The sequence below is a fragment of the Pseudophryne corroboree genome, chromosome 3 (assembly GCF_028390025.1).
Source record: "Pseudophryne corroboree isolate aPseCor3 chromosome 3, aPseCor3.hap2, whole genome shotgun sequence".
NCBI lineage: Eukaryota > Metazoa > Chordata > Amphibia > Anura > Myobatrachidae > Pseudophryne > Pseudophryne corroboree.
This window is the reverse complement of record NC_086446.1, coordinates 682,849,956-682,877,426: the sequence shown is the minus strand read 5'-3', so window position 1 is coordinate 682,877,426 and position 27,471 is coordinate 682,849,956. Positions and strand designations below refer to the sequence as shown.

General features: G+C 47.0%; 1 protein-coding gene across 4 annotated transcripts in view; it reads left to right on the top strand.

Moving 5' to 3' along the window:
• The first annotated feature begins 646 nt into the window (after window positions 1-646).
• Window positions 647-27,471, top strand: part of NT5C2 (5'-nucleotidase, cytosolic II) — a 155,199-nt gene continuing 128,374 nt past the window's right edge. For 2 of the 4 annotated variants that reach the window (XM_063961953.1, XM_063961950.1), the window contains exons 1-2: window positions 658-746; window positions 16,375-16,461. The gene's annotated coding sequence lies outside the window, so the exon portion shown is untranslated. Of the gene's footprint in view, window positions 747-16,374; window positions 16,462-27,471 lie in introns of all 4 variants that reach the window. The other 2 variants (XM_063961949.1, XM_063961952.1) reach the window with 2 other exon arrangements.

The following is a 27,471-nucleotide window of genomic DNA, read 5'->3' as shown; positions in this document are numbered from 1 at the left end:
GCCAAAAGTGACGTTGTTGTAGTTGTTGGTATACAAATTGATTAGACCTGCACCCAATTGTTTATTTTTAGAACGTGTGCGATTCGTGCAAGTTTGAATATAGATAGATATAGAGGCGCTGCTATAGAAATCTGGAGACACAGCCCCCGGTACAAAGCCACTGTTTACCGGTTCAGACCATAAAAAATTGTACTGTACCGACAAAAACTGTACAGTTGGAGGGTGTGAGAGAGCGCTGCTCCTTCATTTCTTTATGTAGTTCACAATTCGGTGAGTGCTCCACTCCGGGGGCTCCGGTTTCCTCCCACACTCCAAAACTACACTGATAGGTTAACTTGCTTCTGATAAAAACAACTAAAAAAACGTGTACTTGGGAAGATCAGATGGGCCAAGTCGTTCTCATCTGCCATCAAATTGTGTATAATTGAGAGATTGATTTATTGTCAGCCAGGATATTCGTGGTATATTTAAAAAACACATGATAACACATAGGGTTTATATAGTGCTGCTTGGTACTGATACAACAATACAGCACAGATGATCAGTGAGTGTACTGGCCCAGGGGGCGGGTTTATGGAGTGTAACAGTGACGTATTTCGATGACCGCGTCTGTAATAGAAAGTGACTGGGCTGTGCGCTTTTTGTGGAGTTGGACGTTGACTCCGGTCCCTGAGCACAGGGCTTTGCGCATGCGTGCTGTGTTGGCTCTTGCAGTCGTTTGCTGCTTTCACTGACAAGAGCGGAAGGTGAGTAACAGGGGCAGAGCAGCTGCCGCAACAGCGGGGACTCTGTTCCGGGTATGGTCCCAGCTCCGGGGTGTCTGAGGGTCCATGGCTGCTATTAGTGGGAGGTCTATTATTTATCAGTGAGTTTATGGGAGGCTGGCGTGAACACAGCTGTGCCCAGAGAGGGGCACAGGAGGTACACAGAACAGGGCACCGGTACACAGAGCTGGTGACCAGTATGCGGAGAGCTACACACCGCTGAGCCCAAGTATGCAGAGAGGTACCCAGGCAGAGCACCATTATGCGGAGAGGTACACAGAGCAGAGCCCCAGTATGCAAAGGTACACAGAGCAGAGCCCCAGTATGCAGAGGTACACAGAGCAGAGCCCCAGTATGCAGAGGTACACAGAGCAGAGTCCCAGTATGCAGAGGTACACAGAGCAGAGCCCCAGTATGCAGAGGTACACAGAGCAGAGCCCCAGTATGCAGAGGTACACAGAGCAGAGTCCCAGTATGCAGAGGTACACAGAGCAGAGCCCCAGTATGCGGAGAGGTACCCAGGCAGAGAACCAGTATGCGGAGAGGTACATAGAGCAGAGCCCCAGTATGCAGAGGTACACAGAGCAGAGTCCCAGTATGCAGAGGTACACAGAGCAGAGCCCCAGTATGCAGAGGTACACAGAGCAGAGTCCCAGTATGCAGAGGTACACAGAGCAGAGTCCCAGTATGCAGAGGTACACAGAGCAGAGCCCCAGTATGCAGAGGTACACAGAGCAGAGCCCCAGTATGCAGAGGTACACAGAGCAGAGCCCCAGTATGCAGAGGTACACAGAGCAGAGCCCCAGTATGCAGAGGTACACAGAGCAGAGCCCCAGTATGCGGAGAGGTACCCAGGCAGAGAACCAGTATGCGGAGAGGTACATAGAGCAGAGCCCCAGTATGCAGAGGTACACAGAGCAGAGCCCCAGTATGCAGAGGTACACAGAGCAGAGCCCCAGTATGCAGAGAGGTACACAGAGCAGAGCCCCAGTATGCAGAGAGGTACCCAGGCAGAGAACCAGTATGCGGAGAGGTACACAGAGCAGAGCCCCAGTATGCAGAGGTACACAGAGCAGAGCCCCAGTATGCAGAGGTACACAGAGCAGAGCCCCAGTATGCAGAGGTACACAGAGCAGAGCCCCAGTATGCAGAGGTACACAGAGCAGAGCCCCAGTATGCAGAGGTACACAGAGCAGAGCCCCAGTATGCAGAGGTACACAGAGCAGAGCCCCAGTATGCAGAGAGGTACCCAGGCAGAGAACCAGTATGCGGAGAGGTACACAGAGCAGAGCCCCAGTATGCAGAGGTACACAGAGCAGAGCCCCAGTATGCAGAGGTACACAGAGCAGAGCCCCAGTATGCAGAGAGGTACCCAGGCAGAGAACCAGTATGCGGAGAGGTACACAGAGCAGAGCCCCAGTATGCAGAGGTACACAGAGCAGAGCCCCAGTATGCAGAGGTACACAGAGCAGAGCCCCAGTATGCAGAGGTACACAGAGCAGAGCCCCAGTATGCAGAGGTACACAGAGCAGAGCCCCAGTATGCAGAGGTACGCAGAGCAGAGCCCCAGTATGCGGAGAGGTATGCAGAGCAGAGCCCCAGTACGCGGAGAGATACGCAGAGCCGAGCCCCAGTACGCGGAGAGGTACGCAGAGCAGAGCCCCAGTACGCGGAGAGGTACACAGAGCAGAGCCCCAGTATGCGGAGAGGTACCCAGGCAGAGAACCAGTATGCGGAGAGGTACACAGAGCAGAGCCCCAATATGCAGAGAGGTACACAGAGCAGAGCCCCAGTATGCAGAGGTACACAGAGCAGAGCCCCAGTATGCAGAGAGGTACACAGAGCAGAGCCCCAGTATGCAGAGAACCAGTATGCGGAGAGGTACACAGAGCAGAGCCTCAGTATGCGGACAGGTACACAGAGCAGAGCCTCAGTATGCAGAGGTACACAGAGCAGAGCCCCAGTATGCAGAGGTACACAGAGCAGAGCCCCAGTATGCAGAGGTACACAGAGCAGAGCCCCAGTATGCAGAGGTACACAGAGCAGAGCCCCAGTATGCAGAGGTACACAGAGCAGAGCCCCAGTATGCAGAGGTACACAGAGCAGAGCCCCAGTATGCAGAGGTACGCAGAGCAGAGCCCCAGTATGCAGAGGTACGCAGAGCAGAGCCCCAGTATGCAGAGGTACGCAGAGCAGAGCCCCAGTATGCAGAGGTACGCAGAGCAGAGCCCCAGTATGCAGAGGTACGCAGAGCAGAGCCCCAGTATGCAGAGGTACGCAGAGCAGAGCCCCAGTATGCAGAGGTACGCAGAGCAGAGCCCCAGTATGCAGAGGTACGCAGAGCAGAGCCCCAGTATGCAGAGGTACGCAGAGCAGAGCCCCAGTATGCAGAGGTACGCAGAGCAGAGCCCCAGTATGCAGAGGTACGCAGAGCAGAGCCCCAGTATGCAGAGGTACGCAGAGCAGAGCCCCAGTATGCGGAGAGGTATGCAGAGCAGAGCCCCAGTATGCGGAGAGGTATGCAGAGCAGAGCCCCAGTACGCGGAGAGGTACGCAGAGCCGAGCCCCAGTACGCGGAGAGGTACGCAGAGCAGAGCCCCAGTACGCGGAGAGGTACGCAGAGCAGAGCCCCAGTATGCGGAGAGGTACGCAGAGCAGAGCCCCAATATGCGGAGAGGTACGCAGAGCACCAGTATGCGGAGAGGTTCACTGAGCAGTGCCCCAGTATGCGGAGGGGTACACAGAGCAGAGCCCCAATATGCGGAGAGGTACGCAGAGCAGAGCTCCAGTATGCGGAGAGTAACACTGAGCAGAGCCCCATTATGCTGAGAGGTACACTGAGCAGTGCGCCAGTATGCGGAGAGTTACACTGAGCGTTCTGTGCGTGCCACACTATTTATTCTCCCTCCAGTGGTGTCGTGGACAACCCAAGAGGGAGAATAGTTGTCGGTATCCCATGCTTAGCGCCGGGATACTGACAGCGAGGATTTCGAATGCTTCCCCTGAACAGGGCCCCAGTATGCAGTGAGGTACACAGAGCAGTGCCCCAGTATGCGGAGTGGTATACAGAGCAGAGCCCCTGTATGCGGAGTGGTATACAGAGCAGAGCCCCAGTATGCGGAGTGGTATACAGAGCAGAGCCCCTGTATGCGGAGTGGTATACAGAGCAGAGCCCCTGTATGCGGAGTGGTATACAGGGCAGAGCCCCTGTATGCGAAGTGGTATACAGAGCAGAGCCCCAGTATGCGGAGTAGTACACAGAGCAGAGCCCCTGTATGCGGAGAGGTATACATAGGAGAGCCCCAGTATGCGGAGAGGTACACAGAGCTGAGCCCCAGTATGCGGAGAGGTATACAGAACAGTGCCCCTGTATGTGGAGAGGTACACTGATCAGAGCCCCAGTATGCAGAGAGGTACACAGAGCAGTGTCCCAGTATGCAAAGAGGTACACAGACCTGGTGACCAGTATGTGGAGAGCTACACTGAGCAGAGCCCCAGTATGTGGAGAGGTACACCGAGCAGAGCCCCAGTATGTGGAGAGGTACACTGAGCAGAGCCCCTATATGTGGAGAGGTACACTGAGCAGAGCCCCTGTATGTGGAGAGGTACACTGAGCAGAACCCCTGTATGTGGAGAGGTACACAGAGCAGAGCCCCTGTATGTGGAGAGGTACACTGAGCAGAGCCCCTGTATGTGGAGAGGTACACTGAGCAGAGTCCCTGTATGTGGAGAGGTACACTGAGCAGAGCCCCTGTATGTGGAGAGGTACACTGAGCAGAGCCCCAGTATGTGGAGAGCTACACTGAGCAGAGCCCCTGTATGTGGAGAGCTACACTGAGCAGAGTCCCTGTATGTGGAGAGCTACACTGAGCAGAGCCCCTGTATGTGGAGAGCTACACAGAGCAGAGCCCCTGTATGCGGAGAGCTACACAGAGCAGAGCCCCTGTATGCGGAGAGCTACACAGAGCAGAGCCCCAGTATGCGGAGAGCTACACAGAGCAGAGCCCCTGTATGCGGAGAGCTACACAGAGCAGAGCCCCTGTATGCGGAGAGCTACACAGAGCAGAGCCCCTGTATGTGGAGAGCTACACAGAGCAGAGCCCCTGTATGTGGAGAGCTACACAGAGCAGAGCCCTAGTATGCGGAGAGGTACACAGAGCAGAGCCCCTGTATGCGGAGGGGTATACAGAGCAGAGCCCCAATATGCGGAGAGGTACGCAGAGCAGAGCTCCAGTATGCGGAGAGTAACACTGAGCAGAGCCCCATTATGCTGAAAGGTACACTGAGCAGTGCGCCAGTATGCGGAGAGTTACACTGAGCGTTCTGTGCGTGCCACACTATTTATTCTCCAGTGGTGTCGTGGACAACCCAAGAGGGAGAATAGTTGTCGGTATCCCATGCTTAGCGCCGGGATACCGACAGCGAGGATATCGAATGCTTCCCCTGAACAGGGCCCCAGTATGCAGAGAGGTACAGAGAGCTGGTGACCAGTATGCAGAGAGGTACACAGAGCAGTGCCCCAGTATGCGGAGTGGTATACAGAGCAGAGCCCCTGTATGCGGAGTGGTATACAGGGCAGAGCCCCTGTATGCGGAGTGGTATACAGGGCAGAGCCCCTGTATGCGGAGTGGTATACAGAGCAGAGCCCCAGTATGCGGAGTAGTACACAGAGCAGAGCCCCTGTATGCGGAGAGGTATACATAGGAGAGCCCCAGTATGCGGAGAGGTACACAGAGCTGAGCCCCAGTATGCGGAGAGGTATACAGAACAGTGCCCCTGTATGTGGAGAGGTACACTGATCAGAGCCCCAGTATGCAGAGAGGTACACAGAGCAGTGTCCCAGTATGCAAAGAGGTACACAGACCTGGTGACCAGTATGTGGAGAGCTACACTGAGCAGAGCCCCAGTATGTGGAGAGCTACACTGAGCAGAGCCCCAGTATGTGGAGAGGTACACTGAGCAGAGCCCCAGTATGTGGAGAGGTACACTGAGCAGAGCCCCTGTATGTGGAGAGGTACACTGAGCAGAGCCCCTGTATGTGGAGAGGTTCACTGAGCAGAGCCCCTGTATGTGGAGAGGTACACTGAGCAGAGCCCCTGTATGTGGAGAGGTACACTGAGCAGAGCCCCAGTATGTGGAGAGGTACACTGAGCAGAGCCCCTGTATGTGGAGAGGTACACTGAGCAGAGCCCCAGTATGTGGAGAGCTACACTGAGCAGAGCCCCTGTATGTGGAGAGCTACACTGAGCAGAGCCCCTGTATGTGGAGAGCTACACTGAGCAGAGCCCCTGTATGTGGAGAGCTACACAGAGCAGAGCCCCTGTATGTGGAGAGCTACACAGAGCAGAGCCCCTGTATGTGGAGAGCTACACAGAGCAGAGCCCCTGTATGTAGAGAGCTACACAGAGCAGAGCCCCAGTATGCGAAGAGGTTCACAGACCTGGTGACCAGTATGCGGAGAGCTACACAGAGCAGAGCCCCAGTATGCGGAGAGCTACACAGAGCAGAGCCCCAGTATGCGGAGAGCTACACAGAGCAGAGCCCCTGTAAGTGGAGAGCTACACAGAGCAGAGCCCTAGTATGCGGAGAGGTACACTGAGCAGAGCCCCTGTATGTGGAGAGCTACACAGAGCAGAGCCCCTGTATGCGGAGAGGTACACTGAGCAGAGCCCCTGTATGCGGAGAGGTACACTGAGCAGAGCCCCTGTATGTGTAGAGGTACACTGAGCAGTGCCCCAGTATGCGGAAAGGTACACAGAGCAGTGTCCCAGTATGCGGAGAGGTTCACAGACCTGGTGACCAGTATGCGGAGAGCTACACTGAGCAGAGCCCCAGTATGCGGACAGCTACACAGAGCAGAGCCCTAGTATGCGGAGAGCTACACAGAGCAGAGCCCTAGTATGCGGAGAGGTACACCGAGCAGAGCCCCAGTATGCAGAGAGGTATACAAAGAAAAGCACCAGTATGCACAGAGGTACACAGGACTAGGGGCCTTATTCAGGTTTGTTAACAAACCAAAAAAACACACCAATGGGCAAAGCCATGTTGCACTGCAGGTGGGGTAGATGTAACGTGCAGCGAAATTTAGATTTGGGTGGGGTGTGCTCAAACTGAAATCTAAAGGCCCATACACACTAGGCGATTTTGAGCTCAAAGTAGCTCACTTTTGGCGTTTCGAGCTACTGTAGTTTGAGCTCAAAACCTCCTAGTGTGTATGGCCGGGCGATGGGCACTGATGCGCGCTCCCGCATCATCGCTGGCCGCCGCCGCCGTCCGTCAACCGGTTTCACCGGCTGAGTGAACCACTTTACACAGTCTTCTACTGTGGAAAGTGGTTCACCCCTGTGAAAATTGTTGGGCCGGGAGAAAATCGCTCAGTATGTATGCACTGAGCGATTTTCCGGCCAGTGATTTTCACATCATCGCTGTGCATGCACACTGGGCAAAAACGTCCAGTGTGTATGCACCTTAAATTGCTGTGTAAAAATAAAGCAGCCAGTATTTATCATGCACATAAACAATATAACCCACCCAAATCTAAATCTTTTTGCATATGTTTTTTCTGCCCCACCTGCAGTGCAACATGGTTTTGGCCATTTGTGTACTTTTTTGGTTGCTAAGAAACCTGAATAACACCCTAGGCACTGTTACATAGAGAGGTACACAGGGCTATGCCCTAGTACTCGGAGAGGTACACAGAGCTGGTAACCAGTATGCAGAGAGGTACACTGAGCTGGTGACCAGTATGCAGAGAGGTACACTATTGAGCTGGTGACCCGTATGCAGAGACACTGAGCTGGTGACCAGTATGCAGAGAGGTACACTACTGAGCTGGTAACCAGTATGCAGAGAGGTACACTACTGAACTGGTGACCAGTATGCAGAGAGGTAAACTACTGAACTGTTGACCAGTATGTAGACAGATACACTACTGAGCTGGTGACCAGTATGCAGACAGGTACACTACTGAGCTGGTGACCAGTATGCAGGGAGGTACATTATTGAGCTGGTGACCAGTATGCAGGGAGGTACATTATTGAGCTGGTGACCAGTATGCAGAGAGGTACACTACTGAGCTGGTGACCAGTATGCAGAGAGGTAAACTACTGAACTGGTGACCAGTATGCAGAGAGGTAAACTACTGAACTGGTGACCAGTATGTAGACAGATACACTACTGAGCTGGTGACCAGTATGCAGACAGGTACACTACTGAGCTGGTGACCAGTATGCAGAGAGGTAAACTACTGAACTGGTGACCAGTATGTAGACAGATACACTACTGAGCTGGTGACCAGTATGCAGACAGGTACACTACTGAGCTGGTGACCAGTATGCAGAGAGGTAAACTACTGAACTGGTGACCAGTATGTAGACAGATACACTACTAAGCTGGTGACCAGTATGCAGACAGGTACACTACTGAGCTGGCGACCAGTATGCAGGGAGGTACATTATTGAGCTGGTGACCAGTATGCAGAGAGGTACACTACTGAGCTGGTTACCAGTATGCAGAGAGGTAAACTACTGAGTTGGTGAGCAGTATGCAGACAGGTACACTACTGAGGTGGTGACCAGTATGCAGACAGGTACACTACTGAGGTGGTGACCAGTATGCAGACAGGTACACTACTGAGCTGGTGACCAGTATGCAGAGAGGTACACTACTGAGCTGGTGACCGGTATGCAGACAGGTACACTACTGAGCTGGTGACCAGTATGCAGACAGGTATACTACTGAGCTGGTGACCAGTATGCAGACAGGTACACTACTGAGCTGGTGACCAGTATGCAGACAGGTACACTACTGAGCTGGTGACCAGTATGCAGACAGGTACACTACTGAGCTGGTGACCAGTATGCAGACAGGTACACTACTGAGCTGGTGACCAGTATGCAGACAGGTACACTACTGAGCTGGTGACTAGTATGCAGACAAGTACACTACTGAGCTGGTGACCAGTATGCAGACAGGTACCCTTGAGCAGTACCCTACTATGCACAGAGGGTTTGGCAAGATATTGTAAATACTTGAATGTAGAGGAGGGCAATGTCAGTGTGCTATACATAGAACATTGCATGGAGGAAATTCAGGTAAACAGAAGGGATGCAGTTAAATTACCGTCTGTCAGGATCCCGGCATACAGGAGACCAACGCCAGAATCCCGACAGTGGGTGAAATACCACTGGATGGAATACGTAATTTTGCTGAGTCTGACCACTTGGTTGGTGGGTCCATGCCACTAACCAGGTAGGAATATAACCTGTAGCATGCAAAGTGAGCCACCGGGCCCGAAACACAGCGAGCCAGCAAGGGAACTCGATGCCTCGCTGCAGGGATTCCGACAGACGGATTTCTGCTGTTGGTATACTGACAGCCGTCATCACATCTGTCGGTAAAACATACAGGTTCCAAACAGAGCTTAATATCTTGATGTATACTGATATACATATACCGTAGCTGGGCACTAGCATGCTCAGAGTTGTACACAGAGCTGGGATCACACACATGGAAACAAAGCTAGCCCTTGTGCTTCTATCTTAGAGCACACACTAAATGTACAAGTAGCTGGGCATTATTTAGTAAGGCAGTGGTTCTCAAACTCGGTCCTCAGGACCCCACTCAGTGCATGTTTTGCAGGTAACCCAGCAGGTGCACAGGTGTATTAATTACTCACTGACACATTTTAAAAGGTCTACAGGTGGAGCTAATCATTTCACTTGTGATTCTGTGAGGAGACCTGCAAAACATGTACTGTGTGGGGTCCTGAGGACCGAGTTTGAGAACCTGTGTAGTAAGGTATCAGAATTTACACAGATGCATGGACCTGAACAGAAAGTGGCAGAGATCTGGTCTCTATGACACATGTACAGTAGCATATAGACCTGGGCTTTGGAATATACTGTAGACCGTTGTATACAGAGCTCATTATTACCACAACAAAAACACACAAGATGCATTCAGATGTGCATAGGGCTGGATAGTGTGGCCTAAGTATTCAGAGCAGGCACCTATTGGGCAACAGTCAGCACATTGACACATAAGAAGTAGAGCATTAAGAAATACACAAGTTTTGTACAAGCACACAGACATATTACGGTAGCTTGTCAGAACACAGATATTCAGCTGGGTACTGAGGAGTACCTACAGTACAGTTTCCTAGAAATATACACTTAAGCTGGAATCTGGATGTACAGTAAATAGAAGTAGGAATTGTAATAAAAACATGTATACAGACATGCACTGGAATATATCCATTTGTAAATATGACTAAATATAGATATGTATTCCATGCTAAGGACAGAGATATTCCCAGGTGTTTGTCGATATATAGGAAAATATAGATATGGACTTGGGAATTAGTATATTTTGAGATCTATGCAGCAATGGGAGTGCAAGAGCTTCTCAGGCTTTATAAATGTTTTTTTTTGCAGCAGTCATTTAGATTTGTATACAGAACTAGAAGATATGTTACCATCTTTGCATATCTACTCAATGTGATATACACAGATGTATACAAAACTGGAGTATATAGAGATACAGAAAGCTTGGCAATAGGGTACAGTATATACAGATCGTTACATAGCTAGTCACTATAATATCCAGAGAGGTATACAGAACTGGAATATACAGTATAGAGTTACAGAAAGTTAGGCAATGTGGTATACACGCTTTGTAATATAACTAGTCCCTATAGTTTATGCAGATGTATACAGAATTGAAGTATTTAGAAATACATGAAGCTAGGCAGTGGAGCAGCTAGTCACTAATATACACAGATGCTGATGTAGCAATGCCTTTAAACCATGTACTTGTCCGGCAATTTATTGTACTGTAAGTCATTGTTTTCCCTCAAATGTTTATGTACTTAGGCGCTGTGGAACCATTGTGGCGCCATAGAAAGAAAGGATAATAATATATAGAGATACAGTACAGGAAGTTAGGTACGGGATGTACGGAATCCGGTCTCTAGGTCGACATGTTCTTAGTCGACAGGTCAAAAGGTCGACATGAGTTTTTCACAATTTTTTTTCTTTTTTTGACTGTTTTCATACTTAACGATCCACGCGGACTACGATTGGGAATAGTACGCGAGGCACCTTGCCCGAAGCATGGCGAGCGAAGTGGTGCACTAATTGGGGTTCCCGGTCACTGTACAGAGAAAACGATACAAAAAAGACATACAAAACTCATGTTGACCTTTTGACCTGTCGACCTAGAACATGTCGACTTAGATACCCTGTCAACCTAGTTACTGTCGACCAATAGTGGTCTACCTAGTTACTGTCGACCTTGCATACCTTACCCGGGATGTACAGTACACTGATGTAGCTAGTCAGTGTAATATGCCTAGATGTATACAGAACTGGAGCATATAGAGGAACAGGAAGCTAAGTCAAGTGATGTACATAGCTAGTCACTGTAATATGCACAGATGTTTACACAGGTACACTTAGCAAAGCAATGGAATGTACGCAGATGAGTAGCCTAGATGCAGCGCTTGGTATTATCTGCAGACAATGGTCCTGATACAGAGATGCACAGATGCAGCACTTGGTATTATCTGTGGACAATGGTCCTGATACAGAGATGCACAGATGCAGCACTTGGTATTATCTGCTGACAATGGTCCTGATACAGAGATGCAGCACTTGGTATTATCTGCGGACAATGGTCCTGATACAGAGATGCACAGATGCAGCACTTGGTATTATCTGTGGACAATGGTCCTGATACAGAGATGCACAGATGCAGCACTTGGTATTATCTGCAGACAATGGTCCTGATACAGAGATGCAGCACTTGGTATTATCTGCGGACAATGGTCCTGATACAGAGATGCATAGATGCAGCACTTGGTATTATCTGCGGACAATGCTCCTGATACAGAAATGCATAGATGCAGCACTTGGTATTATCTGCAGACAATGGTGCTGATACAGAGATGCACAGATGCAGCACTTGGTATTATCTGCAAACAATGCTCCTGATACAGAGATGCACAGATGCAGCACTTGGTATTATCTGTGGACAATGGTCCTGATACAGAGATGCAGCACTTGGTATTATCTGCGGACAATGCTCCTGATACAGAGATGCACAGATGCAGCACTTGGTATTCTCTGCGGACAATGCTCCTGATACAGAGATGCACAGATGCAGCACTTGGTATTATCTGCGGACAATGCTCCTGATACAGAAATGCATAGATGCAGCACTTGGTATTATCTGCAGACAATGGTGCTGATACAGAGATGCACAGATGCAGCACTTGGTATTATCTGCGGGCAATGCTCCTGATACAGAGATGCACAGATGCAGCACTTGGTATTATCTGTGGACAATGGTCCTGATACAGAGATGCAGCACTTGGTATTATCTGCGGACAATGCTCCTGATACAGAGATGCATAGATGCGGCACTTGGTATTATTTGCAGACAATGGTGCTGATACAGAGATGCACAGATGCAGCACTTGGTATTATCTGCGGACAATGGTCCTGATAGAGAGATGCACAGATGCAGCACTTGGTATTATCTGCGGACAATGGTCCTGATACAGAGATGCACAGATGCAGCACTTGGTATTATCGGTGGACAATGGTCCTGATACAGAGACGCACTCAATGTTGATGTTGGACGCAGCAGTGCGGGATGGGGGAGTTGCCACTGTGAATATGCCAAAGCTGCACTCTGCACGCACAGCGAATTATTAGCCATTGTGGACGCACGGAGGATGTATTCGCAAAGTGAGGCTAGTCAGAGTTTGGGGGAGGTAATTGGGGGTAGTTGGAGAGATTCAAGCGTCTTAAGAGAGACTCTCAGTCCGATACTATGCCCCTGATGTCTCTACTTATGTATGTAAGCGGTGGATGTGTGACGCTAGCAGTGGGTGTCTTTGTGCACAAAACAGTGGCTGTACCATTAACATATCTACCCAAGTCCACTGCGAATGAAACTGCAGCTGCGCATGCCACTGTATGCACCTCTGTATCCAGCCCAGTGTTCTCTTTTCCTTTTACACAAGTTATTACTCTGATAAGTTGATGATCTTCATCTTTGCAGTGTAATAAATAGCGGTGTACACTCCTCTTAGCTTTAGGATCTATGTATACAGTGAGCTGTACACTGGATTATTTACATGTACTATACACAGAGGTTTGATATACTTAGATGACTACAGACAGCCTGCCGCTGCAATGTACACAGTTCTGGACTGTGGTGTATGTACACAAGCTAAGCACTGGCGTATAGGCAGGGCCTCACATGATGTACTAGGCAGAGCATGACACATGCATAAGCACACAGAGTAAGGCTTAGGAAACACTGTACTGCAGAAGCTCTTGGTTGCTCAGTGGTTACTGAGTAATTCTATATATAGCCAGCAAAACAATATATGGTTAAACCTTGTTTACATTAACAAAGAAGATTGAAATAACAATATGCTATGCAGATAATCTAATCTATTTGTTACATACAGCAAAATCTGTTGTTGCTTCATATCTTTGCATAGTGTACAGTTGCTTACTGTGTTATGCAAATGTTGACAGAATTTGAAGCCTTTGCTACATTGTGCTGAAGTCACTGTCCCAGTATAATTAGCTATTTCAGCTTGTTACATACTCACTAATTGAGGCTGGTTCTGCCCTTCTCATTTTACAGGCTTAACTGAGCTGTAAACATCCCCAGTGTGTTACATAAAGTACAGAGGTGTTTTATGATGCTGTAATACTCTACTGAGTTTGTATGTTCTTAAAATCATTATGCAGTGTAGTGAGGCTTAGCCTACATAGGCTAGCACAGCTCTATAGCCTCATACACATGTTTTGTGATTGAGCATCACTCTTGGACCCTCTTTAATATTGCAGAGGGATCGTTATGCCTTGGGTCCCTACTGCACATACCATATGTTTGAATATTACATTCATCCAGCATTCTAAATACATGCTGATTGTTGGGACTCTCTGTTCTCTAGTCTAATGAGTTCAAACTTACTGTGTGAACTATTTGCATTCTGTCCTTCTCCAAAGAGGAATCTATTGGCTGGTGATATAGGGAAGCACATTACATATATTCATGTAGATCAGGGACCAGCTATAAATCTTCATGAATAGATTTTTTTTTAAATCTTTAATCACCTTGTTATATTTGTCCTCAGGTTATCTCCACATTTTTACTGTACTTTATATGTGTAGGTGGAGCGAGTAGAAATGGGGAAGATTTTAGGTGATTTGTGTCCCATTAGTGTATGATTAAAATAAGGATATGTCAAGAAGTAGTTTTTAGGGTATGTAGTCATTACGTTGACATTCAGAAAGTCAATATTAGAATGTGTGTAAGGTCTACAAGGTCTGATTGTTTACAGTGAACATGTCAACATCTACAAATCTGCTCATAAAGACATTCACCGTGTACCAGGTGCACTAGATGACAGTGTTCATATCGGATGTCTTTCTTTTTTGCCTTTTGTACCCAGATTTGCGACCTAGTCGCTTACAGAAGTAAGGTTGTTTAAATGCACTTGCTTCCAGTTATGGCTGTGAAGCAGACAACGCCTCAGTGTAAATGGAACAGAGCTCATTAATGGAGTCATGTAGCAGTATGGCTAGATTCATGGCCCTGTAAACTCTCACGGAGTGAAAACCGCACCCAGCCACAGACTGAAACCTGGTGTTATAGGGACAGTGGCAATATACATAGTATGCGACATGTACTGTATGAATTTCAGTGTGCTTTTGCGCAGAGAAGCACCTGTTGGTTAGGAAAGGATGCAGTCATGTGACTGGTGCTTGGGGGTCCAGGCGGTCACCATGCGGCCGCTGGGCTCCTGAGCAATCACAATGCCGCACGACGGAATGCCGACACACAGAGACTATTCCCACTGGTGGGTGTCCACTACACCCATGGAGTGGGAATAGAACCTGTGATGAGTGCAGCGAGCTACCGAGCCTGCAAGGGAATTTGTTACGATAGCTGGCGGGATTCTGCGGTGGGTATGCTAACCACTGGGATCCCGGGCGCCGGCAAACCATTACCAACCCGGTAAAAAAGGCTGACTTTCTAATTTGGGGTGGCATATTGAGTGAACTCTATAAACACATTTTAGTATTGTGATAATGAAAAGAAAGGTTATTTTGACCCCATGAGGGCAATTCAGTTGTTTTGTGGGTGCCCAAACATAATACCCCCCCGCATTCACGTCTGAACGAAGCAACAATTGAATAGCCATCTACTGGCAGCCGGGGCGAACAACCATTGAATCGTTCCCAAGGAGGAATACTGGCAGTGAGGATGCCGAGGGTCAGAATACCGACACTGGCATCCCGATTGCTAAAATCCCAACAGGTTAGAAGAACTAAACTAACCCTAACCCTCCCGCATAATTACATTTGGGATTCTGGCACCAGTCTTCTGACCACCAGGATCATGGTAGGCAGGATGCCCACTACATCCCCCCCAAGGAGTATGTACTTGAAACTAGATCAGTGGCTTTCATGTCATCTCAACCAAGTAATAGGGCACATGTACATTAGTTTTGCAATGAATCTGTCTGAAACATTGTAAGTTGTTCACTTGTGTTCTTTTCAAACTGTTTTGCTTTATAAGCTAAAAAGTTTTGTGTGAACCTTTAACTCTAGCCCACTGGATAATTATACAGTCCACCCCAAGTTATACAGCTAACACGTTTTTTTTTTCGGGATGTTTTTTTCACTGTCATGTTTGTTCTCACACAGCTACTTATATACAGTATATCTAGAAGTGTCGTACTGAGTGACGCTAAACCCTAGGCAACTTTGTATGCGATAAATGAATAATCTTGTAGACAATTAACTGTATTATTGCTCTGATTTATTTTGGGGAATCCTTTTTATAGGGGCTGATCCATCTGCAACCTTACGCAAATGCTGCTACAAAGGCTTTTCCTTGTGTTCATCTGTACGGCCAAATGTGCAAGGACTGAGACGTCCACTGTCAGCGACAGTAAAGATTGCTGCGTGTTTAGACACCACCATCTGTCACAAAACATGCACGAGACCTCTGGCAGGTGCAGTTTCTCTGTCCGAGTGTGGCCTCCTATTTCAGCGGTTGAGCTTCAGTGTACGCAACCACTTTCACCGACACGCCAATAAGATGGACAAATCCGCGCGTGCGCTAAGCCACGTCCCAGTAATGGCCATCACTTTTCCATGACATTCCAGATACTGCGCGTACACTCTGTGTAACGCATGCATGGGGGGAGTTTTTAAGAATTGTTATGGTTACATGTTTGCCTTGCATTAAGTCTTTCCCTTCTTTTGACAAAATGTATGGGTGTTCTGGAGAGGGCAGAGTGTCATGAAGTGCCAAACTTTCTACCCCTGCATAGCACTGCTTTCAACATTTCATGATGACTTTCAGAAACAGCAATCGCCTGTTATCACAAGCTTTAACTAATGCCCTGCCCTGTCAATTTATCCCACTGCAGACTATTGTTTTACCTGTTCTCACGCTCTCGTATATATACAATCAGCACATTATCATTACAGCTTCCAATCGGGAAAGGGAGAGACTGTAGAACCGGTTTTAAGTCAATATATATTACTCATCTCTCACTTTCTCACTTTCAAAGGTTGTGTTTCAGAATTATCACTGGTTCCAAGTGTATTAATACGTTGCATTATTGTGAACAGGATCTATCTGCCTCCATTGCGTGCAGGTACAAGTTTATCTACAGATTTATTGTTTAACTTTTATATAGTATATTATTTGCTTTTGTCTCATGAAGATCTGGGTGCCAACTTTGTGCGGTATCCTATTAGCCGCGTAAATTACCGTGGCTAAAGGTCTTGCCGGGGGCTATCCTATTAACCCTGATAAGGTGGCACAAGCTGTGGCTTATCCGGGATTTTGTTTCACCTGGCTCAGGCAGACGAAACCAAACAAACCAAATCCCCGGAAACAGCACTGTGCTGTTTCTACAGAATGCACACAGGCCCCTCATTTGTCCATGTGCTTATCTGTAAGGGATTTGTCCCCAGAGGAAGGCACCTGAGCAACTCAGCCCCGCAGCAGGATATATATAATTTTTTTTTATTTTTATTTTTTAATTGGTAAACATTGGAAAAAAGTGTGAAAAACATGTTTTCGCACCCAATGTTTTATCTCCTCGAATAGGATACTGCCACTAGTTATATAACATTTCACCCATGATGGATGTTCAGTCTTAAGCTGAGAACACACTAAACAATTATTGGTCTGATTTGCCAATAATTGGGAGAACGACCAACGTTATTATTTAGTGTGTACAAACGATCATTTCGGTGTTTTCTCCGATAATTCTGCAAAAAAATCTTGCCCACACACACGAATGATTGATTTTCTGACCTGTCGTCCCAAACCAAAAATCTCGGCCACAATTTCTCGATATCGAGCAGTGTGTGTACATTCTCTCAATAATCTGCCCATATTTCCTATGTTTTCCTGTCACTATGTCATCCTGTGGGTGTACATATGCAAATGCAGTAGGATGTGGCAGAAAATGGGTTTAAAAAAAGATCTTTTAGTGTGTAGCTCAGATATTGGTGCCTAAAACTGCCCGTTAAATTGGACGATTGTCGGGCCGACCAACAAAAAAATCTGACCGTGTGTACCTAGCTTTATACTGGCCTCTGGAAACTTCTTGGGCCCGATACACAGTGGAACACAGTTTGATTTTGTGGCCTTATCTTGCGTGTTTTTGCACTGGAGCCAAGTGTACTCAAGGACGGGTGATTTATAGTCATATGCAATGCAGTTGGTATGCCATGCGTGGCTGAAGGGGCATTACTGGTTGTCAGTGTATATAGCCTAATGTCAGAGAGTGTGTGTAGATGGGATTGTGGCTATGCAGAATTCTTCATATCCATATTTACTCCTGTTTGCAGACATATCTTTTACACTAGAGAGTGCACATATAGTAATGACAGCTATATGGATAGAGATTGTCTGACCACCAAGAAGTGTACAACTCTGGATATGGGCGACTATTTACATCTAGCTATGGGCCTGATTCGAGTTCCAATGCAGCTTGAAGCATGTTGTAAAGTACAGATGGCCAGTACTTTGCGGATATGCCGGTCACATACTGTATAGTACTGGTCCTGCACAGTGGCGTTTTAAGAGAGGAGAGGACCCACGTGCAGTCTCCATTGCAGGCCCCTTCCTCTCCGGCAGCTAGTAGACTCTGGCATAATGCCAGAGTCTACCGCGCATGCGCAGGTCTCTGGGAACATGGCGCCCACGTCTTGTTCCCAGAGACATCTCCAGCACGCATGTGCAAGTCACTCGGTAATGGCCACGGCAGCCATTTTTCAAGTATTTGTGCCTTCACTGCATGGCCGCCGCCGTGGGACTGCGGGGCTCCGGAGGGGTAAGTATACTATATGGGTGCAGTGTGTACGGTGTGGGCCCCCCAGACCTAGGGGCCCGTGTGTGCCGCATACACTGCACCATTATAGAAATGCCTATGGTCCTGCATCATTGGACGCACTATGGCTGCAGTTATCAAGTGATTGATGGTCTGCAGCCATTTGGGGGTAGGGAGGGGGTGGCTATGGCCTCTTGTTTCCCTAAACGAAGGTGTGTCACCTCCATTTTGGAGGAGTGCATAGGCCAGGTTCTCTGTCTTCTGACAAGATTTTCTGGCCTCTTGGTAGGAGTTGCAGTGGCAGGCTTACATGATCCCATGGATCACGCAGCCAGGTGTGGATTAAAAGATTAGTATATAGATTGACAGTAAATAGGTCAACACTAGATGGTCGACAGGGTCAAAATGTTGATGGGCAAATGATCAGAACAGAGAAGGTCATTACACTTTTTTTTATTTTGTTATTTTAACCCTAATCCTAAACCTAACACCTCCCGTCTGGTGCCTAACCCGAAAACTCTCCGTGGTGCCTAACCCTAACCTTCCCCATGGTGCCTAACACTAAACCTCCCTTTCCGCAGTCAAACCCTAACCATCTCCTCCAGTAGCCTGAACCTAACCCTACCCATTGTGACTTACCCTAATCCTCCCCTCCCGCAGCCTAACCCTCTGCCAAGTGCCTAACCCTAACCGTGCCCTCCAGCAGCCTAAACCTAACGTGCCCTACACTTAAAATCATGAAAAACCACATGTCGACCATTTGCATGTCGATTTTTTTTTTTTTTTTTAACCTGTAGACCTATTTACTGTCGACCATCTGTCTATTTACGGTGTATCTTTTATCCAGATACCCATGCAGCCGGGTGATGATGCTGCAGGTGATCTGATGCTGCCTCCTCGGACGCAGCAGTGTATCATAAATGCATGCAGGAGGTGTCTGCATTACCATATCTGTGCATCACTGCTTCCAAGTAAGCAGCAGCGATGCACAATCAAGCCACATCTGAAACAGGCCCTATGTGCTACTGACTTGCATTCAAACTCTGCATCAGGCCCATTGTATTTAATTGTGCAGTTATATGGGGTCCTTCGTGTATCGTCTGTCTTTACACATTACCATCAAAAATAGACTGGCGTGTGAATCCAGCCAGCATCTCCTAGGAGAGATGTAGACTCTAGCTGATGCACAGTATTATTTTAGGGGAAAAATACTGGTGACCTGACTTTGCTCTTGTAATGGAGACATGTTAATTGGACTTGGCATTAGCAAATGTCACATTTCACAGTGATGAAATGTAGAGCTAGAAAGCATCAGCCAAGCTAGACCCTGACTCACCGTAATGACAGCAATCTAGTCTGTATAATGTAATTCAACCTTCCAATCGAAGGGAAGTCATTTTGTTTATTGAGTGTTAATACAGGAATGTGGCAGAAATGCTGTCTTGGGACACAGATTTTGAGTTAACCATCATAGAAATGGCTCATACTACGCCCAGTTCATGACTACACACTCTGCTATCAATATGCGGTTAGCATACTGCAGGCCTGGCCAACCTGTGGCTCTCCAGATGTTGTAAAATTACAAGTCCCATCATGCTTTGCCACAGTTTTGCTATTGGGAAATGCTAAAACTGTGGCAGGGCATGCTGGGATGTGTAGTTTCACAACATCTGGAGAGCCACAAGTTGGCCAGGCCTGGCATACTGCTTGTCAGGTTCCTGGCTGTCACAATACAGATGCCGGGATCCCGACGGCGGCACCATACCGTCGCCAGTATACCGGCAAGGTAGGTGATTCCCCCTCTATGGATGTCCACAGCACCCATAGAGGGAGCGCCACCGAGCCTGCAAGGGTCTATGTTGCGCTCATCCCCCGCCAGCATTCAACCGCTCGGGATGCTGATGTCGGTATACTGACATTCGGCATCCCGTGCGCCGGTAAAACATACCGAAGGTTAGGAGGCTTACTGGGGGACTATTGAGATTATGATGGACAGGATGCCAGTGTTGGTATGATAACCACTGGCATCCCATCCATTGGTCATTTGTACTGATCCCGCCCATGGCTCCCCAGCTGTTGCGAACCTACAAGTCCCAGCATTCTCTTCAACAGATTTACTATTATGGAATGCTAAAACTGTGGCAGGACATCCTGGGATGTGTAGTTTCACAACAGCTGGAGAGCCACAGGTTGGCCAGGTCTAGTAAATATCCTAACCCAGGTGGTACTCAGCAGGTGAGCAAACTGACCTAATATACAGTGCCTTGCTAAAGTATTCACCCCCTTGGCTTTTTACCTATTTTGTTAGATTACAACCTGTAATGTCATTTTTAATTTAATCTGAATTTTGTCATGGATCTGCACAAAATAGTCTGAGTTGGTGAATTGAAATGAGAAAAATTTATATAATTTTTTTTTTTATAAATAAAAATTTGAAAATTGGCATGTGCATATGTATTCACCCCCCTTTGCTATGAAACCCTCAAAAGTTCTGGTGCAACCAATTACCTTCAGAAGTCACATAATTAGTAAAATGAAGTCCACCTGTGTGCAATCTAAGTGTCACATGATCTGTCAGTATAAACACACCTTTTCTGAAAGGCCCCAGAGGCTGCAGCACCACTAAGCAAGAGGCATCACACCATGAACACCAAGGAGCTCTCCAAACAAGTCAGGGACAAAGTTGTTGAGAAGTACAAGTCAGAGTTGGGTTATAAATAAAAATATCCAAATCTTTGATCCCCCGGAGCACTGTCAAATCCATCATGGAAGTGGAAAGAACATGGTACCACAACAAACCTGCCAAGAGAGGTCCAGCCACCAAAACTCACAGACCGGGCAAGGAGGGCGTTAATCAGAGAGGCAGCACAGAGACCAAAGGTAAACCTGAAGAAGCTGCAGAGTTCCACAGCAGAGACTGGTGTATCTGCGCATGTGGCCACAATAAGCTGTACACTCCATAAAGCTGGGTTTTATGGAAGAGTGGCCAGGAAAAAAAAACATTACTTGGTGTTAAAAATAAGATGGCACGTTTTGAGTTTGCCAAAAGGCATGTGGACGACTCCCCAAATGTATGGAGGAAGGTACTCTGGTCAGATGAGACTAAAAGTTAACTTTTCGGCCACCGAGGAAAACGCTATGTCTGGCGCAAAACCAACACATCCCATCACCCCAAGAACACCATCCCCACAGTGAAACATGGTGGTGGCAGCATCATTGCTGTGGGGATGTTTTTCAGCAGCAGGGACTGGGAAACTGTTTCGAGTCGAGGGAAAAATGGATGGTGCTAAATACAGGGATATTCTTGAGCAAAACCTGTTTCAGTCTGCCTGTGATTTGGGACTTGGACAGAGGTTCACCTTCCAGCAGGACAGTGACCCGAAGCATACTGCTAAAGCAACACTCGAGTGGTTTAAGGGGAAACATTTAAATGTGTTGGAATGGCCTAGTCAAAGGCCAGATCTCAATTCAACTGAGAATTTGTGGTCAAACTTGAAGATTGCGGTTCACAAGCTGAAACAATCCAACATGAAGGAGCTGGAGCAGTTTTGCCTTGAGGAATGGGCAAAAATCCCAGTGGCAAGATGTGGTAAGCTCATAGAGACTTATCCAAAGTGACTTGCTTCTGTAATTGCCGCAAAAGGTGGCTCTACAAAGTACTGACTTTAGGAGGGTGAATAGTTATGCACACTGGAGTTTTCATTTATTTTGTCCTATTTTCTGTTTACTTCACAATAAAAACTAAACAAAAAACCTCTACAAAGTTGTAGCCATGGTCTGTGAATGAATTGATACAAACCTTCAAACAATCCATTTTAATTCAAGGTTGTGAGACAACAAAAATGAAAAATGCAAAGGGGGTGAATACTTTAGCAAGGCACTGTATCCAAGATATAATGAGATTGGTACTATTGGCTGGCCAGCCAGGCTGGTCTGTCAACATACATCCAGGCCAAGTGAGTCAAAAAGCCTAACAAAAAAGGCAGCAGCAAATACAGAGGAACACAATGGGTTTTAAACATTTCAAAGAAATGTGAGTCCAGTAGATAACCAAATAAAAATGACCACACTCCAATTCCAAACAGCGTAATACTGTATCTGATTTCACATTGTTTTCACTTTTTCTACATGTAATAAAATATCATGAGGTAATTAGGGTGTCATAGCATGCCACTGCCCACCTGGTGTGGTTTATCAGTTATTTGGGGAGAGTAGTCAACTAATGTATGCCATAAATGAATAGGTGGCATTCTTGCGCATATTGATTTAACTTACACAATGACGGTTTCCCCTGTTTTACACCGTTTTTGCGTTAATTTGTCCACTGGATGATCTATCTCATTAGTTGTTCAGGCTTTTATGTATATAACACCACTAGTTAGGAGGAATTTGTGCACCAGTCCATACAAGGTAATATTTTCTGTTCAATAATGTAGCAGAGGCAGCCTATGTGTCATGGCATTTAAGGAATGCTTACTTTCCGTAATGTTTTATATTGTACCTGAATCAGTACCATGTGCTGAAATGTCAGAATATCAGTGACAGTTTGTGCATATATTTAACACACAAACAATCGCTGAATGTCCAGGCTTAAGGACAATCATGCTTGGGAACAGGTGACTAATACCCCTTAAACAACAAAAATAACATGGGTTTCAAGCTGCGTTACAGCAGCTTGAAATCTCGTTTACTCCGCAGGCTAATGTTGGGTTAATGCGGGGGCTTCCCCTTGTCGTTGCTTGGAAATGACATCAACTCCATGTGCCGCTGAGCCTTAGGCTTGTCACCCATTTGCATGCCCTGTTACCCAGGTCCTACCCTGCTTGCTACCCGCATTGGATTCCTGTGTCACTAGACCCAGGTTATGTTTTGGGGACCCTTTTACACCGAGCCTCGAACCGGCAATAACCCTGGTTATTGTGGTGGTGTGAAAGGGTTATTAATTAGTACCTCAGTCAGTTTGATTGAACCATTTGTGTTCAGCCATTGATTTCCCTAAAACCTGGACAGGTAGGGTACCTTGAGGGCAGAGTATCAGAACCACTACTTTAACATATTGACTTGATTACGATGTCTGTGGGTTTTAATAACAAAACATTACTTTGGGGATAAGATCACTTTTTAGCAGTACTACATTTGTTACCTGCTTCAGAACAAAGCATTAGATGACTATGCGCAGAGCCTAGTAATGTAGTGATTGACTGCTGATATGATACGTATGCACCCTTTGCCTTGGAAGGGACAAACTAGCCTAGATTTTTTGTAATTTCGATTCTAATGCTCAGCAAATGAGGCAGTTCTGTAGTATATGATTCACCTCCCACAAAATGTTGCTTTAGAATGTAGATTCACACAAGTATATAAGATAGACAGCATGCATAAAAGAACTGCAAACCTAGGGTATAAATCATATTTTTTTACAAATACCTCATATGTATGTACTTCCTATTACATCATAAATCACAGCTAGAAAACTCCATACCACTACATGTCATAAGCTTTTTTTTAATTATTTTTTTAATCACTGTATTTGCTTGCAGTGCCTGCTGCTTTACCATTCCTTATTTATGACATTTTTGCTTCTACCTTTGATTTACTAGTAACTTCTGTGTGTTACATGCAAAGGCGCTGTCCCCGTTAGCTACTACGATAAACTCTGCGTTTGCGGTTGTACACTATAGTAACGCAAACCTTTTAAACTTTACACAAAGCTCTGCATCAAGTCATTTCAGAGGCTTAAGCAGTTGAAGCTTGTAAACTGGAGCAAGTCCAGCGCATGACTCTTCTGATGTGAAATCATCTCAGAATTTACTGTGGTTTACCTTGCATATACAGTATGACTGCATTCCGAAGCGTACAAACAGTGATAGTACTCTCCGCGCCTTGCCATATATTTTCCACTGGTGACTCTAACTTTAGAGTTTGTGATAAAACATATCTGAATTCCTCTTACATGATGTTAGGGACAGGATTATACCTGGATTATAGTGGATATTGTATAGGCTACACTGCAAGCAATGTATAAAAATTAGGCTTCTGTAAATTCCCCATTATTATAGTTAATGTGACACTGAACGTATGCTGTTTCCAGACAATATGACCATGAAGTAGTTAATCCAAGTAGATTTTCCAAGTAGGGAAAGAATGCAGCAATTCATCTTCATATGCACAAAGATTAAAAACTTTAGCAAAAGATTATGGAATTATGTGTGGCCTTTGTAGTGTTCTAGTTAGGACGTAATTAAATTAAACGCATTCCTTTTCCTCCATGATGAACATATTACTGTGTATGGGCCCACAGCTGTGAGAACCTTGGTGAGATCATCAGTACTAAAGAGGCATAATTCAGTTCACTTTGCCATAGACGATATTCTCCGGTCACTTGGCTTTCAGGTCACTTGGCTTTCAAAGCCTCAAGTGGTCTTTATGTAGCACAGGGTTTTCAAGTCATTTTCAAGAATTGCTCTTTCTTAGGGCAGCTACGGTATTTTCTGTTTCTGGTAAATCACAGAACATAAATTGCAATTAACGGTGCACAATACAGAAAATTAAATTGAGACAAGTAAACGTTGTGAATATTTTATTCCCACGGGTTCAGTATGTCCGGCGTCCTCATTCTGACGAGTGTCGAGATCCCGGCGTCTGTATTCCAACTGCCAGGATCCCGATTTAACTGCATCCATACTCCCAGCCAACCCCGCAGTTGGTTAAAGGGAATTTCTCTAACGTCCTAGTGGATGCTGGGGACTCCGTCAGGACCATGGGGAATAGCGGCTCCGCAGGAGACAGGGCACAAAAGCAAGCTTTTAGGATCACATGGTGTGTACTGGCTCCTCCCCCTATGACCCTCCTCCAAGCCTCAGTTAGGTTTTTGTGCCCGGCCGAGAAGGGTGCAATCTAGGTGGCTCTCTTAAAGAGTTGCTTAGAAAAAGTTTTTAGGTTCTTTATTTTCAGTGAGTCCTGCTGGCAACAGGCTCACTGCATCGAGGGACTTAGGGGAGAGATTTTCAACTCACCTGCGTGCAGGATGGATTGGATTCTTAGGCTACTGGACATAGCTCCAGAGGGAGTCGGAACACAGGGCTCGCCCTGGGGTTCGTCCCGGAGCCGCGCCGCCGACCCCCCTTGCAGATGCTGAAGATGAAGAGGTCCGGAACCAGGCGGCAGAAGACTCTCAGTCTTCATCAGGTAGCGCACAGCACTGCAGCTGTGCGCCATTGTTGTCAGCACACTTCACACAGCGGTCACGGAGGGTGCAGGGCGCTGGGGGGGGGCGCCCTGGGCAGCAATGTATAATACCTGTATGGCGAAAAATACATCACATATAGCCCTTGAGGCTATATGGATGTATTTAACCCCTGCCAGATATCTAAAACTCCGGAGAAGAAGCCCGCCGAAAAGGGGGCGGGGCCTATTCTCCTCAGCACACAGCGCCATTTTCCCTCACAGAAAGGCTGGTGGGAAGGCTCCCATGATCTCCCCTGCACTGCACTACAGAAACAGGGTTAAAACAGAGAGGGGGGGCACTGATTTGGCGATATGTATATATATTAAAATGCTATAAAAGGAACACTTATATAAAGGTTGTCCCTGGATAATTATAGCGTTTTGGTGTGTGCTGGCAAACTCTCCCTCTGTCTCCCCAAAGGGCTAGTGGGTCCTGTCCTCTATCAGAGCATTCCCTATGTGTGTGCTGTATGTCGGTACGTGTGTGTCGACATGTATGAGGAAAATATTGGTGAGGAGGCGGAGCAAATTGCCTGTAATGGTGATGTCACTCTCTAGGGAGTCGACACCGGAATGGATGGCTTATTTATGGAAATTACGTGACAATGTTAACACGCTGCAAGCCGGTTGACGACATGAGAGGGCCGGCGAACAAATTAGTATCTATCCAGGCGTCTCAAACACCGTCAGGGGCTGTAAAATGCCCATTTGCCTCAGTCGGTCGACACAGACCCAGACACGGACACTGATTTCAGTGTCGACGGTGAAGAAACAAACGTATTTTCTTTTAGGGCCACACGTTAAGGGCAATGAAGGAGGTGTTACATATTTCTGATACTCCAAGTACCACAAAAAAGGGTATTATGTGTGAGGTGAAAAAACTACCTGTAGTTTTTCCTGAATCAGATAAATTAAATGAAGTGTGTGATGATGCGTGGGTTTCCCCCGATAGAAAATTATTGGCGGTATACCCTTTCCCGCCAGAAGTTAAGGCGCGGTGGGAAACACCCCTCAGGGTGGATAAGGCGCTCACACGCTTATCAGAACAAGTGGCGGTACCATCTACGGATAGGGCCGTACTTAAGGAGCCAGCTTGATAGGAGGCTGAAAAATATCCTAAAAAGTATACACACACATGCTGGTGTTATACTACGACCAGCGATCGCCTCAGCCTGGATGTGCAGAGCTGAGGTGGCTTGGTCGGATTCCCTGACTAAAAATATTGATACCTTTGACAGGGACAGTATTTTATTGAATATAGAGCATTTAAAGGATGCATTTCTATATATGCGAGATGCGCAGAGGGATATTTGCACTCTGGCATCAAGAGTAAATGCGATGTCCATATCTGCAAGAAGATGTTTATGGACACGACAGTGGTCAGGTGATGCAGATTCCAAACGGCACAAAGATGTATTGCCGTATAAAGGGGAGGAGTTATTTGGGGTCGGTCCATGGGACCTGGTGGCCAGGGCATCTGCTGGAAAATCCACAGTTTTTTACCCTAAGTCACATCTCTGCAGAAAAAGACACCGTCTTTTCAGCCTCAGTCCTTTCGTCCCTATAAGAGTCATATCTGCCCAGGGATAGAGGAAAGGGAAGAAGACTGCAGCAGGCAGCCCATTCCCAGGAACAGAAGCCCTCCACCGCTTCTACCAAGTTCTCAGCATGACGCTGGGACCGTACAGGACCCCTGGATCCTACAAGTAGTATCCAAGGGGTACAGATTGGAATGTCGAGAGGTTTCCCCCCTCGCAGGTTCCTGTAGTCTGCTGTACCAATGTCTCCCTCCGACAGGGAGGCAGTATTGAAAACAATTCACAAGCTGTATTCCCAGCAGGTGATAATAAAATTACCCCTCCGACAACAAGGAAAGGGGTATTACTCCACACTATATGGTGGTACTGAAGGCTAGGTGAGACCTATTCTAAATCTGAAAAATTTGAACACTTGCAAGGGTTCAAATCCAGATGGAGTCACTCAGAGCAGTGATAGCAAAGAACAAGGGGACTATATGGTGTCCCGGGACATCAGGGATGCTTACCTCCATGTCCCAAAATTTGCCTTTTCTCACCAAGGGTACCTCAGGTTCGT